Raw genomic sequence first — 14,537 nt, 5'->3', positions numbered from 1 at the left:
ATTTAAGGGGGAACAATATACACTAGACCTTTCAATTGTCTACACCTGAATTAATGCACTTGTCACCCAGTATAAATGTCCCAGCGCTTCAGCATCATTAGAAACAGTACATCCCACACCATAGCCAGGAGCAATTAAATGACAGAGGGATCTCAAAGCTTAGGCTGAAATTGGAGAGGATGGCAAACTGGGTAACTACATCTTCCGGGGTCATCACGATTAGCTAAACCAAATCACACAATAAGGAACTCCTCACTCCAAAGACGACACAATCGACCCACATTTGTGGCTGCTCCTGATGTATGTTTTACACATGTTAAGGCTATTTCCAGTTACAAACTATACTAGGAGAAGGCTGAATTTGGTCTATTCTTCCCCTTTAAAGCAGTTTCAGGTTTGGATAGACAGTCTCTGTAGCACCCTGCTCTGCAGTTAGCTCGATGCATGTTGGTCATTTCTGTGATTGCATAGTGACTTCTTGTGTCCATATCATCTCATTCCATCTGGTAGCCAACTGGTTAAGAAAAAGACATTGATTCAAATTGACGGTGCCAACTAGTCACAGGGTTAAAAAATTGTTTTTATATAGATATAGTTTCTTAATTATGGGCCTTGATCTATTTTAAAAATCAGCAGAATACAAAACAAACAAAAACCAAACCCCCAACAGCCCCAAATTCTTGACCTGTAGCCTGTCACTTTAACTCTAGAAGCACAGAACATACTGAGCTATGAGACAGCCTGACTTCTGCACGAGCATTAAACTCTAAGGTGCATACATTTCTGCCAATCGACTGTTTCTCTGTTTTGGTGGCATTTGTCTGTCCATACTCTCATGAGACGAGGTTTATCAATAGCACATGTAAGTTAGGAGAGTTTCCTTTGTGTATTTAAAATGTGTACACACGACTGCACAATCATGGATCCACAATAAGTGGATTTCAATGGCTCTTCCAGTGCATTTCTGATGACATGTTGGAAGATGCATACTTTTTGTCCTCAGTATTCAGACTCAGAAGCAACACAGCCGCACAAACACTCCACTTCTGCTTGATAAATAGACAACAACTGGTGCTGTGAGGTAATATGATTAAAATAATTCCAGCTTCCACCACACCTTTTCAGACGAACAGTCATGGAGTCACAGGTGACCATAACAGAGAGATTCTAGTCACTGGAAGGACGGATTCACACCCAACGTTTTTCCAAAGGAAGGGATTCTGGCAGGGTAGCATTTCACCTTCCATTTCAATCTGCCAAACTTTGTTAGTGTGTGTGTCTCCAGTCTACCTGTTCCAATGTATGCCAAGTTCAATATAGGATTTACTATTGTAGGTTTTTCCAATGCCTTAAAATCGCCAGCGATCGCTTTTGCAAGAGCTGAAGACCGTGCGTTTGTTGTGTGTTTGCCAAAGCACTGTGCCATGATGAGGTTATGATCACACAAGACCTTGGTGTCAGTGTTGCCAGGATAAGCTCCTGGAAATAGAACATTGTTTGCTCACACTTTTCCTCTTCTACTGTAAGGCACAAGTTAATAAAAAAAAATTGTGACATGAATCCCACCACTTTCTTGTATCCTCTTTCAGGCTGTCTTGATTTGAGAACTCACCATCTGCTCTGTTCCTGGGTCAGTTTCTTCTGTCACACCAGTGCAGCCCTGTCTTCAAAGCGTAGGAGAGCATGATTTAGTATAATACATAAATCTGTTATTTGGGATGCACTAGAATGGAAACGAGAGGGCAGGGTCCTCAGCTGGCATGAGTTGTCATAGCTCAGTTAAGTCCATGGAGCTGTAACAATTTGCACCAGCTAAGGATCTGGCACTATTATCTAATAATTTGGCTATTGCTGTTTTTATAGCTAGTTTAGCCCTGGTGAAAGGTGCCAACGATAGCCTGGAACACTGAAGCCTGGTGTTTTTATCCATACAGCGGCTTTAGTATAAGCAAACAAACATACCTTACACTGTTTCCCATCCAGCGTACCTCCACCCTGGCTTAGAGGGGCCATCTACAGAGCAAGAGAAGAGCTCAGTGTACATGGACCATTCAAGACTTGGGCTTTCTTCGAGACTGTCCATTGTGATGGTGATTTTTGTGGTAAAGACATGTGCTAGAAGCTGGACCAAGACCAGCAATTTATGTCATACAGGCCACTCAACTGCTGGTAATGACTTTTTGGTCATTAACAACCTGGACCACATTAATTGTTCATTTAAATACTGCTGACCCAATTCTGCTGTGGGTCCCATCAGAGCAATTCCAGGGATTCCACTGAAGTCAAAGGAGTTAATCTGGGTTTTACTCTGGTGTAACTGAAAGCAGAATGTGGGTATACTGTTGCCGGTTTCAGTTTATAGATTATTATGGGCTGCAATGTTTCAGTCTAAGGAACAAGAACGTTTAATGAGTTGGGTTTTCCCTTGTTGACATAAGGTGATAAATTCATTCCTGCTCTAATTCCAGGGATGCATTTCATCCAGCTGGTATTAGCAAAACCAGGCTGATCAGTTTCACTATCGGGTTGTCATGCCCCCCCTGTAGCTTTTGGGTCTGAGTTGATGATGCTGGATGGAAAAGTATAAATTTCAACAAGTGAAAGTCTGAACATAAGAATGGCCATACTGGCTTAGACCAAAGGTCCATCTAGCCCACTATCCTGCCTTCCAACAGTGGCCAATGGCAGGTGCCCCAGAGGGAATGAACAGAACAGGGAATCATCAAGTGATCCATCACCTGTCGCCCATTCCCAGCTTCTGGCAAACAGAGGCTAGGGACACCATCCCTGCCCATCTTGGCTAATAGCCATTGATGGACCTGTCCTCTATGAATTTATCTAGTTCTTTTTTGAACCCTGTTATAGTCTTGGCCTTCACAACATCTGGTTTCATTTAGCCTTAAAAATTGCACAAACATGTCCCTATTTGGTTTTGTAAAACCCTTTTCCTTCTAATGAAGCCGAAAGGGTTCGACCAGTAGACACTGCCTACATTGCAATCCCTGCTTTTGATTTAATTTATAAAGAGGCCGTTCCTACACTGGTCAGGCCTGATGGGGGACGAGCCCAAGCTGCAAAGTCCAGATATGAATTTCGTACACCACAAAGTTCGGGAGTCTCTGGCTATAGGGTCTTACCTATGCCCATTTTAAAAAAAAAGAAAAAAAAAAGGCATACTTTGCAAACAAAACAATTAGCTCCGGTTCTGATTTCAAACCACACGCCAAAGTTCTGAACAGCTGGGCTGTAGCTAGGGTTTTCATTCAGACTCCTATCTAAACTTAGCCTCTGTTTAAAGAGAGCATGATACTCTGGCTAGGATGCTCTCCAGATTCGATAGAATAATAATGATATATAATAATAATAATTCTGTATATATTAATTCATTATATATAATTAATAATTCTATACAATGAAAATAATAACTCTACTGATTTTTTAAAAAAAGTGCAGAGAGCTGCACATGAAAGTGAGGTCAGACTTTCCCCGTTGGCTGTACAGTAGAAATTCACTGACGAACCACAGCTGGGCTAATGCCACTGACAGTGCTGATAAAACAATGACCACAACTATCTTAGGGAGCTGTAGGCCCAGATTTTTTAAAGGTACTTAGGTGGGTGCTGCACCTGATTTAGGAGCCTAACTCTCATTTCCAAAAGTGATTTTAGCACTTCGGAACAAAATCCCATTTGCAGCTAATGGGATTTAGGCTCCTATGTGCCTAAATCACTTTTGAAAATAAGATTTGGGCTCCTAATGCAGGTGCTGCAACACCAACATACCTTTAAAAATCTTGGCCTACAGCTCCAGGATGAAGATTATGGTCAGCAGCTCTGCTCCTAAGGCACAGCGGAAGTCTCTACAATGAGGATAAAGCTCGTCTGTGCAGGAGAAAGAACTTTCTCAAGGGCCAGTCCCAGACTGTGGAATGAACTTCCCCAGGAACTAGGGACCTGTGAAAATCTCACTATCTTCTGCTCCAAGTGCAAGGCATATTTTTTCAGCCCGCCTTCTCCGACATAAAACAGCAGCCTAGCCGCTCTCTCTTACGTCTACACTGCAAAAAACCACTCACAGCTGGCCTGTGTCATTTGACTCAGGCTTGGGGCTGCAGGGCTATAAAATTGCCGTGTAGACCCACCCCCTTTGCAGAACTCCAGAGTCTGGGGTCCAACCTAAGCCCAAATGTCTACCACCACAATTTTTAGCTCTGTAGCTCGACCCTGTTGGCCTGAGTTGGCGGACACAGGCCTGCCCAGGGTGTTTTATTGCAGTGTAGACATACCCTGATTCATCAGGTCTCCCTCCCCCTCTAGCCCCAGGTGTCTCTCTTAAACCTAATTGGTGTCAGCTGGCCAGTCGCCGATGCCCTGGACCTGCTCCATCTTAAAGGGACCAGCCACCCTGGGACGGTCTGATTCATGTAGCCTCATCAAAGAATAACCCCTGATTTTCTCTACATTATATCTATGCAATTCCAGTGCCGTAACTGGTGCCTTTTGCCAATACCATAAAGTCAGACTGTGCATTGTAAAAGAAGGCAAATTTCAGAAGCAATTTAGTAGGAAACCTGTTGCAAACTGGGGAGAGGAAAATCAGAGCAGATCCGTAGCAGAACATCCCTCACAAGCAAACTCAAAAAAAAGACACCTTCAAATCGCAGTGAACGCAATAAATAAACTGCAAGGATCTTAACAAATTAGTGGCGCTCCCCAACAAAGGAATGGGATAGTCTTTGCAAATAAACTGAGTTAGTAGGACCTATCCTTGTCAATTAACACAGTGCTAGCAAACCTTTAAAGAATCATACAGTATATTTGTTTGCACATGTATTACCTGTCTGGAGCTCATGCAGGCCCCGTGAGATCAAGGTGATAGAGCAAACTGGAAACCTTATTGTAAATCTAGGGGAAATGACCTCTCCAAGGACACAGGTTAGGAGATCTCCTAGCCTAGGATATCTTCCTATGACACACATAACTTTGATAGTCTGGGAGGAGCCCACGTCCCCCCGTTTGCACATTCAGAATGGCTACTCACAGATGAGCGTGATATAAGGGGAAACAGAGGGATTTCTCTCTCCCTCCCGTTTCTGCTACAGTGTTCCTTTATCTTCTGCCTTTTCTTCCCTCGTCATGTCACGTCAGGATTTTCTGCTCCACCACCCCTAGCAACTCCTAGTCCTGGAGACAGGCTGTGACGATGCCATTGCAGGCTTTTCTGCAGTGAATCGGTGCCAGCAACAACTTGGCTCACTGTCTCAGCCTTGCTATTTCAGCAGAGTGCTTTGGTCAGCTGAATTGCATGGGCCATTTGGAGTCCATTAGCCACCGCAAGACATAGCCACAGATCACTGCGGGGGTCACGCAGAGCAGAACTGCTTATCTAATACTGGGTGTGTATTTTATCATTGCGGTGGAGGGAGTTTAGCTAGGGAGTGGGATCAGAGAGTTCCCCTCTGGTTGAGAGGTAGAAGAGCCTAGGAGACGGCTGTAAGCCCAGGGAAAACCAGACTCCAGAACATACAGGTGGTGAGTATTTCAGAAACATCGGGTAGACAAACCTTTAGCAAACTGGAAAAGGGAAAGTCAGAGCAGATCCACAGAGCATGGGAACTGAATGGACAGAATGAGCAGAAGCAAAGAACCATGTTTAAATCTCAGTGAATGCCCAAAACAAAGCCGGAAGGAGAAAACAAGGGAAGGAGACACTGAAGCTCTACAGATGTTCCATGGGTGCCCAAAGCAATCCCTGGGCCCCGGCGTTCCCTTGCTTCGCAGTGCTGTTATTTTACAGCAGTGAGAGAAGCAAGTTCCCTTTTAACTAGGGACCAGTCTGCTATTGCAGCAGCTGCCCTGTGCTTTGAGTATAGGTTACTGGGCTGGCGATTCCCGTCAGCTGAGCAGCGGTTGATGTCTGACACAGCCCCACTGGCAGCATGACAAGCAGAATGAGATGCCCTGGCCAAAGGAATAACTATCACAGAGCCTCATGCAAGAGCTTGCCCTAGCAATGACTTTGTTGTATTCTTAACTCACATTTACCAGATCTTGCTTCCAGCTTCTGTCTTTATTCCTCCCGCCCTGGTCCCCCTTCTCCAACCCCACCCTTCTTTCTCCCACCTCCTCCAAATTCCCCCTTCCTGCCTCTGTTTTCCTGATCCTGCTTCTTTTCTGACTACTTTTTCTTCCAGATTATCCCTCTCCTCATTTTTCACTTTTTTCTCTGCCTTCCATTCTTCCTTTCTCTCTCTTTTCCTTTTCTCTGTGTACAGGCAGGCCTCGACTTTACGACGTTCCAGTTACGACCAACGGCACTTACGATGCTTCTACATTGATGCCGATTCGACTTACGCCTATAGGTTTTGATTTGCTCTAGTTATATGTATATTCTCGGTACAGGAAATGCCTCTGGACTATATTACCCAGAATCCTGTACAGGAAGTTGGGTGTCTGTGTTTGGAGAGTGAAAATAAAGCCTGCTGCATCGCCAGTAGCAAAACTCAGCCTTTGTATTTTCTTAATTAAAAAAGTAAAAAGGCCTCCATGCGTGCAGAATAGCGCAACACTTTATGGAGTCCTGCTCTTCTCAGCACGGCTGGCGACCACCCAGGTCTCCAACGGAACCACGTGGTTCTTGCTTCCAGTGTTGCTGCCACCACTACCACATAGGGAACAAATATTTAATACTAATGGGCTCTTGAATCTAACCGAGAAAGGCCTAACATAATCCAATGGTTGGAAATTCAGACTGGAAGTAAGGTGTCCATTTTTAACGGCAAGGGTAATTAACCATTGAAACAGTTTACCCAGGGTCGTGGTGGATTCTCCATTGCTGGCAATTTTTAAATCAAGAGGGGATGTTTTTCTAGGAGAGATGCTCTGGGCATTATTTTGGAGAAATTCTCTGGCCTGTGCTAAACAGGAGCTCAGACAAGATGATCACAGTGGTCCCTTCTGGCCTTAGAAACTAGGAATTGATGAGCCTCTTCCGTCCCCTGGGTGCTGTGAAATCAGTGGAAACCTGCCACCACTAACTGGCTGATCGTTGTGTAAATGAAGCAAGTGGAGTCCCACAGCCATGAAATGGGGCAGCCCAGATGTATGCTGTGCACCAGCCAGTATCACCTTCCAAAGGGAAAGCGACTTGCAAAGAAATAACCACCCAGAGGTGCAGTGCGAGCTGGTGGCCTCGGGGTGAGGCAAACACGCAGACGTGTCTCAGGAAATGGGCAGCTTTTTGCTGTTTCTGTTTCTAACCTTGCTGCTGGTGCTGCTGTAACTACCTTTTCTTCCAGAGGGGTGAGTTGCTGCAGAGGTATAAATCTTTAAACATCTGCAGCGTGACTCACTCCTTTCCTACTGCAGTCTTGGCAATGAGCCTAATCAAAACATGGGACCACAGAGGAGGACTTATTACCCAGCTCCCGCCTACACCCCTGGCCGAGTAGCCTTCTGAAGGAGGTGGCCAGGAAACAAAAGCAGCCATGCTGCAGAAGATGAGTGTGCAAAGAGAGGCTGGGGCAGCTGGTGCCTCCACGAATGTGATGCAAACTGAATGATGAGTAGGTCTGTGGATCTATAATCATTAGCTTCAGCCGCTGACATTTCCAAATGGGGAGTGTAAAGAAATGAACACTTCCGTGGTGGTGTTAGATGAACAGCTTCCAGCGCCGCTTCAGATCAGCTCTAAATCTAAGGAACGTGAAGCCGGACAATGCTGGTGACAGCTTGTGATGCATCAGCCAGATTTCCTGGGGGGCGAGATGTCTCACCGTGGCTTCTTTACACACCCTGGGGTTTTCTAGGCTGTTCACTCTGATCTTATCCAACCAGATCAAAATGGTGAGCGGAAGCTACACAGAGTCACCTGTGTAACGAGTTCTGCCAAGGCAATTAACATGGGTCAGGGGGACTAAAAGTGACCCTTAATGTTTGAACTCATTCCAGCCTTGCCAAAATCCACGTACGGCGACTCATGCCTAAGCAGTTAGGATGTAAAAGCGCCCACTGACTTTAGGACTGTCTCCACTGGTAAATATCTGCCGCCCTACAGGAAATTATTTAAAAAACATAGGCATTGCCCTAATTCAGCTTGAAGGCCAGGTGCCTTCCAGCTGCTGCCTCTGTCCAGCCCTGGGGCTTCCATTCACTTCTCCCTTGCTGGAGAAGCCATGGAGGGATGCAGCCACCACGGCAGACACAGCAGCTGCAGAGAAACTGGCAGTGCTGTGAACACGCCCACCTACTGGAATGGGCTGATCTCTCACTGGTGCGGTTCATGCTGAGCCATTATTACACAACAAGGGAGCCAGCAGCACACACCAGTCCGTCCGTCCATCCGTCCGTCCTTCCTTCCTTCCCTGGAAGAGATGCAGCAGCCATTTGGAGGAGTGAAATCTAACGTCTGGGTGGAAATCCAGAGTGTCACCATTGAGGTCTCTCTGGGTTTACACTAGCATAACTGAGGTTGGAATTTGGCTCTTAGGCTATTGTTGGCTGTGCGCAGTATCTACTAGGCCAGTCGGCATGGTTGGACATCCTTCTGGTTGCATGTATTGCTGAGTCAGAACCAGGGGCCTACATCAGAGAGGTGTACAGTCACACAGTTTTGTAAGAGCCCACATGTATTGTAACACCAGCTGAGAACATAAATCACTGCCAGGGCTGTTCACGCATTAACCTTTAGCTCAGTTCCTAGAAACAGCTGTTGTCAAATCCAGAAGAAACGTCTCCTAAGGGCGGGGGGATGAGGCTGGTAAGTAAACTGCTAGCCTTGGCTGCCTGCTGCTCCATCTCTGGTTTCAGAGTAACAGCCGTGTTAGTCTGTATTCGCAAAAAGAAAAGGAGGACTTGTGGCATCTTAGAGACTAACCAATTTATTTGAGCATAAGCTTTCGTGAGCTACAGCTCACTTCATCAGATGCATGCTGTGGAACGTGTAAAAGATTTGGATTTGTGCTGGAAATGGCCCAACTTGATTATCATACACATTGTAAGGAGAGTGATCACTTTAGATAAGCTATTACCAGCAGGAGAGTGGGGTGGGGGGAGAGAAAACCTTTTGTAGTGGTAAACACCCATTTTTTCATGCTTTGTGTGTATAAAAAGATCTTCTGTACTTTCCACGGTATGCATCCGATGAAGTGAGCTGTAGCTCACGAAAGCTTATGCCAAATAAATTGGTTAGTCTCTAAGGTGCCACAAGTCCTCCTTTTCTTTTTGCCCCATCTTTGTGCTCTGGAGCAGAGCAGTAAGGGATAGAGCCAAAATATTGCAATAGTGCCAGCCCAGGCAGGAATCAGGAAATATTAGAAATCTCCAGAGAAGCCTGTGCTAAGAACTAATTCTAAACTAAATCTGGTTTCCCAAACAAAACGCTCCCTTTCCCCCTCCTTTCTCCTTTGTTCTATTAAAATGGAGGTAATTCCTCTAGATTTTCATTGTTTAGGTAAAAATCCAGGTTTCATTTACTAGAATTCAAAGAACCAACTAAGCAGGAAGCCGGAGACAGGTTTCTGGTTGGGATTGAAGTACAGGGTCCAGCAATTTAAATTCAAGGGATGGGTGAAAAGCAGTGACTGGGAAGAGTTTACAGTTCAAAATATCTCAGATTAGCTCCGCAACAATGTTTTCCTTTTGCTCCCTTTGTGTCTGGCTTTGAGTAATTGTATTTTATTATTGTTTCACAAATGGTGACTACTTTGGAGTGTCTATTGAGCCTGATGATCTGTTACCCTGATAGTTCTATACACTTGCTAGAAAGGGGGAGAATAGAAGTGCCGGCAGTTCTTGGATTTATGACACATTTGGTTCCTTACAACTGCATCATAAATCGCAACGTTGGAACTCGGAAGCACAATCTACTCCATTGCGGGACCAAGCCAAGAACCTTTCCATCCTAGGTACTCATATGGCCTCCCATTATCGTAGTATCTGAGTGCATCATAATCACTAATGTCTTCATCCTCCCCACCCCTGTAAGACAGGGCAGTGCTATGATCCTGCGTGTGCACAGCTTACGTCGACTTAACTCTGCAAGTGTCTACACTAAAATGTCGCTCCCACTGATGTAACTCGCCCACTAACTAACCGACTTACTAACTCCATCTCTGCAAGAGGCGTAGCACATAGGTGGATGCTGTTAGGTCCCTGCAGTGTCATTGTAGACACTGCGTTGCTTACATCGATTGGTGCTGCCTTTCAGAAGCCATTCCACAGGGTCCCACGCTGACAGTTAAATCGATGCAAGCGCTCCTGGTGAGGATGTGCATCGCTGACACAAGAAGTGCGGTGTGGACATGCAAAAGCGATTTCATTACTGCGGTGGCAGTATGTCGACATAACTTAAATTCACCCAAGTGCAGAGGGCCTGCGTGACACTCTATGCACCAATTAAGCCCCACTTAAAATCTTGATGTGGGGACTAGGTGGTAGATGGAGTCTTGTGCATGCTCTCTGCACTGGGTGGGTTTCAAGCCAAGCGCACGTTGCCCATATAAATTCACATTTTTAAATAGTGCTACGTACTCTGTAGCACATGGCCTGTTTGTGAAGCAGACACACAGCAAGGAGGAGAGACACACTCAGAGGCCGAGGAAAGGGAGCAACGGTTTTGTAAAAGGACCTCTCAGTGCAACAACATGAAGCCTCCTCACAGGACTGCAGACTGGGAACTGGCTGCTTTAGTCAACTGCATCACAGGAGTTAGCAGGGAGACTGACTAAAAGGAAGTAAGGGAAGCGTGGAGCCTAGCTCCATCCCATGATACTTAGGATAACCCAGTCAACTCTACCATTTACTACAAAGGGAATTTTAGATGAGATTTGAAAGGAGATGGTCCATCGGCAAGTTGGAGAGATAGCTGAAGGCTCTCCCATGAGCTGCAAAGCAAAGGCTCCTTTGCCAACAGGGTGAGATGATGTCAGTGGCAGAAAGGAAAGGGCTGCCTGGATAAGCAGAGGGAACAAGGATGGAGAGAAAGAGATGGAGACAGGAACAAATCTATGGAGGGATGGAAGAACAAGGAGGGGGCATTTCAGACAGGATCCTGAAATGAAGCAGGAGCCCATGGAGTAGTTTAAGGAAGGGGGTTATGTAGTCATTCTTTATATTGCAGTAGTGCCTGGGAGCCTCAGCCAGAGACCAGGACTAGGTACTGCGCTAGGTCCTGTACAAACACTGGACAAAGAGACCTGCCCAAGAGAACTTACAGTAATGCTTGTTTGTACGTACAAGACTGAGAAACTCAGCCTGCAAATGCCAAGCAGAGATGCTGTTTCCAGTCCTAGGTTCACTCACATGGTCGGTGGTTACATTTTCCTTTCCCATAGGAGGATGAGGGCAGTGAAGGTGTCAAGTGTGGGAAAGCTCCTGTTACTGCCAGCAGCTGCTGCTGGCTCTGCTCCAGGACACAGGATTCCGGTTTCCAGCGCTGCTGCTTCTGCTGTCACCACAGGTGCCAAAGCACAAAGGGAAAAAGAAAAAGAAAAAAAAAAGTTAAAACAGAAACATCCCCAGTCCCCACTGTCATGCACAGAACTTGCCCTTCTCTAATCCAGCCCAGGTCAGCAGCGACCAAACACTGCCAACATCGGAAGGCCTCTCAACAGCAATGTTAGCTGGTGATCTCAGCCCAGTTCCTAGACAACAGACATAAACAGATGGAGCCAGCATAAAGTGATTCTTCTCATTTACTTTCCTGGGAGCTAGGCTGGGCTCTTAACTGGTCGTCTCAGCAGAGAGGCCTTAAGAACCTGTTTCCCTGCATGTTTTCCTGGCTTGATAGCCTTAGAAAACAGGTACCCCTGAGGCCCTAAACGTCTAGGGTCATACTCATCCCTAGCGTAACGCCATGGGAGATGGGATGAAGCTGGCTGAGAATGTATGAGAATTAAAATCAGCTGGGAGGTGGCAGCAAGGTTCCGATTTCATCCCCAACAAGGAGCATTTATTGTTCAGAACAGACACAGAAAATTAGGGGTTCTGCAGGAGACTTCGTTTCAAGTTTTAGCTACAATGGATGAAAACTTTGTTTCTTAAACTTCAGAGTAAGGAACGTACAGAATGTGCTGGGCACTAAAAAGAGAGAGAAATGTATAAAGCCATCACCGTACGTGCGCACAGACAGCAGGAGGATAGCTGGGTTCCACCTGTGACCCCAGTGCGGACCCTGGAATCCCTTCCCACACTGGTTTGCTCAGTTCAGCTGAAAGAGAAGGTGGTCAGTGAGTGAAAGTTCAAAAAAGAAACCCCCTTATTCCTTTGGCAACAATACAAAGGTCTCCATTCCCAGAACCTGGAAGGGCCCTGGCAGTCTACAGAAGGGAATCGGTAGTCCCATTTAGTGCAAAACATCCTCCAGCAACTAAAATTTAAACCAACAAGTACTCTCTGACCGGTCCCGTCCAGCTCTTTGTCCAGACCCAGTTGTGAAGACATTAAGATGAAAGGTTCTTCACTATGCTAGTGACCTGAACAGACAGTCTCAGAGACAGCATCCAAACTTTTCAGGGATGGGTGCCCATATCAAGTGCTTATTATGAGCAAGGTTTGTGCTGACGTGCCACCATTATGAAGAGCTCTGTCCTGCAACAGACCCACTGGAGGCCATGAAATTGCACGCATGAGTAGGGATTTCAGGACTGGGCCTTAAGTGCTCATACTAGGGCATCCCATTTGTCATATTTTGAAGAAAGAAGTCATGTGTGGCAGCCCAGATATTAGCACGTTATTTATCTAGCTGCTCTCCTTGCAGAGCGCTCAACAACAAGCACACAGAAGTCACAAGGAAATGCCAAGGAAATGCAGCTGCCATTGAGGTGGAACATGGCAGCTGCTTTAAAAGTGCCTAGCAACCACACACAACTGTTGCGGGCTGCAAGGTGAAGCACACAGTACCCAGTTCAAACTGCAGAGGGCGTTTGAGGTGGCAAAATGCGGTCGCTCAGTCTGTAAACTGGCCAGGACCGGGCCTGTAGCCAAGCCAAAAGGAGAGTTTGTGGGATGCTGAGAGACGCACCAAGAAAAAGGACAGTTTAGGGGGTACCCTGAAGAACTGTGAAATACCAGGTGCAAATTTATTGCATTTTAGAGGATTCCCAAAACACAAAGATTATACCAAAAAAAAAAAAAAAGAAACTGGCCCTGGGCCTTGGTATTTATCAGGGAATCTGTACTAGGATGACTTGCCAGGGTGGCAAATTAGGATCTGTTAAAATACTACTAGGGGGAAAGCCACTCAGAAGTACCCAAGTACAGTAGCTCAGGACATGTGTCTGGGAAGGGGAATCCTTCTTCCAAGCTGTGGAGTAACTAAGGAGCTGCTCTGCAGACACTGCTGCAGCCCTCTTACTATTTGTATTATAGTAGCATTTAGTGATCAGAGTCCCATTGTGCTAGGTGCTGTACAAATGCCCTTCCAACTTAGCTTTGAAGCAGAGGGAAAGAGGTTGATAAGCACCCTTTAGTAGCTGGTCTCTGGAGAAGCCATCAGACCACTGGAAGAGACAACCTTGTTTAGTGGACTGAACACAGGGCTGGCTCCTGAATTCTTATACTGACTTTGCCTCTGGTTACATGTCATAAGATTGGCCATACTGGGTCAGACCAAAGGTCCATCTAGCCCAGTATCTTGTCTTCCGACAGTGGCCAATGCCAGGTGCCCCAGAGCGAATGAACAGAACAGGGAATCATCAAGTGATCCATCCCGTTGCCCATTCCCAGCTTCTGGCAAACAGAGGCTAGAGACACCATCCCTGCCCATCCTGGCTAATAGCCATTGATGGACCTATCCTCCATGAACTTATCTAGTTCTTTTTTGAACCCTGTTATAGTCTTGGCCTTCACAACATCCTCTGGCAAGGAGTTCCACAGGTTGACTGTGTGTTGTATGAAAAAATACTTCCTTTTGTTTGTTTTAAACCTGCTGCCTATTAATTTCATTTGGTGACCCCTAGTTCTTGTGTTATGAGCTTCCAAAGAACTTGTTTTCATCTAAGTCTACCAAAAAATTTCCACCCTTCACATTTAGAGAAATACATTAGTGTCCAACCAGCAGTGACCTACCAAAACCAAAGCCCAACTACCATCGCCATTAGAACTAATAAAAAAGCAGTAAAGATAATATCATTCCATCCAGCATGGAAAGGCCAGCAAGCACTCTGCAGATAATCAATACTGCATTTCATTTGGAAATGGGTTATCATAAATCTCTAAAGGCAATCAAATGCAAACTACAGCAGTCTAGCGATAAAACACATATCTATGGCAACCTGTTAAAACCACCAGAAAACCAAAGATTTCTTGACCATTTAGGCAGGGTATTCACTCAAACAATAGAGGTCTCCCTTAGAAGACAAAAGGTCAGAAACTAGTGTTAACATCAGCTTGCTTCTCGTTGAACTGAACTGGTTCCCTGGTCATGAATGGTTATAAACAAGGAGATAGAAAAGCAGATGAAAAAGTACCTCTGTTGAGAACTTGCTGGTTTGCAACAGACTGTGTCTGCCTGTCAGCAGGGATCCAACACAGAGGAAT

At 45.7% G+C, this 14,537-nt stretch overlaps 1 protein-coding gene across 1 annotated transcript in view; it reads right to left on the bottom strand.

The window, feature by feature from the left end:
- Positions 1 to 15: 15 nt before the first annotated feature.
- PCGF6 (polycomb group ring finger 6) overlaps positions 16 to 14,537 on the bottom strand; it is a 70,563-nt gene continuing 56,041 nt past the window's right edge. Inside the window, exons 10-13 of the transcript XR_014712501.1 lie at positions 12,116 to 12,207; positions 11,301 to 11,442; positions 1,613 to 1,660; positions 16 to 514 (exon numbers count right to left, since the gene is read on the bottom strand). The gene's annotated coding sequence lies outside the window, so the exon portion shown is untranslated. The remainder of the gene's footprint in view (positions 515 to 1,612; positions 1,661 to 11,300; positions 11,443 to 12,115; positions 12,208 to 14,537) is intronic.

This window comes from Lepidochelys olivacea (assembly GCF_965140295.1).
Source record: "Lepidochelys olivacea isolate rLepOli2 genome assembly, chromosome: 7".
In the NCBI taxonomy this organism is placed as follows: domain Eukaryota; kingdom Metazoa; phylum Chordata; order Testudines; family Cheloniidae; genus Lepidochelys; species Lepidochelys olivacea.
Note: the sequence above shows the minus strand (reverse complement) of the source record. Positions and strands in the feature narration are given on the sequence as shown.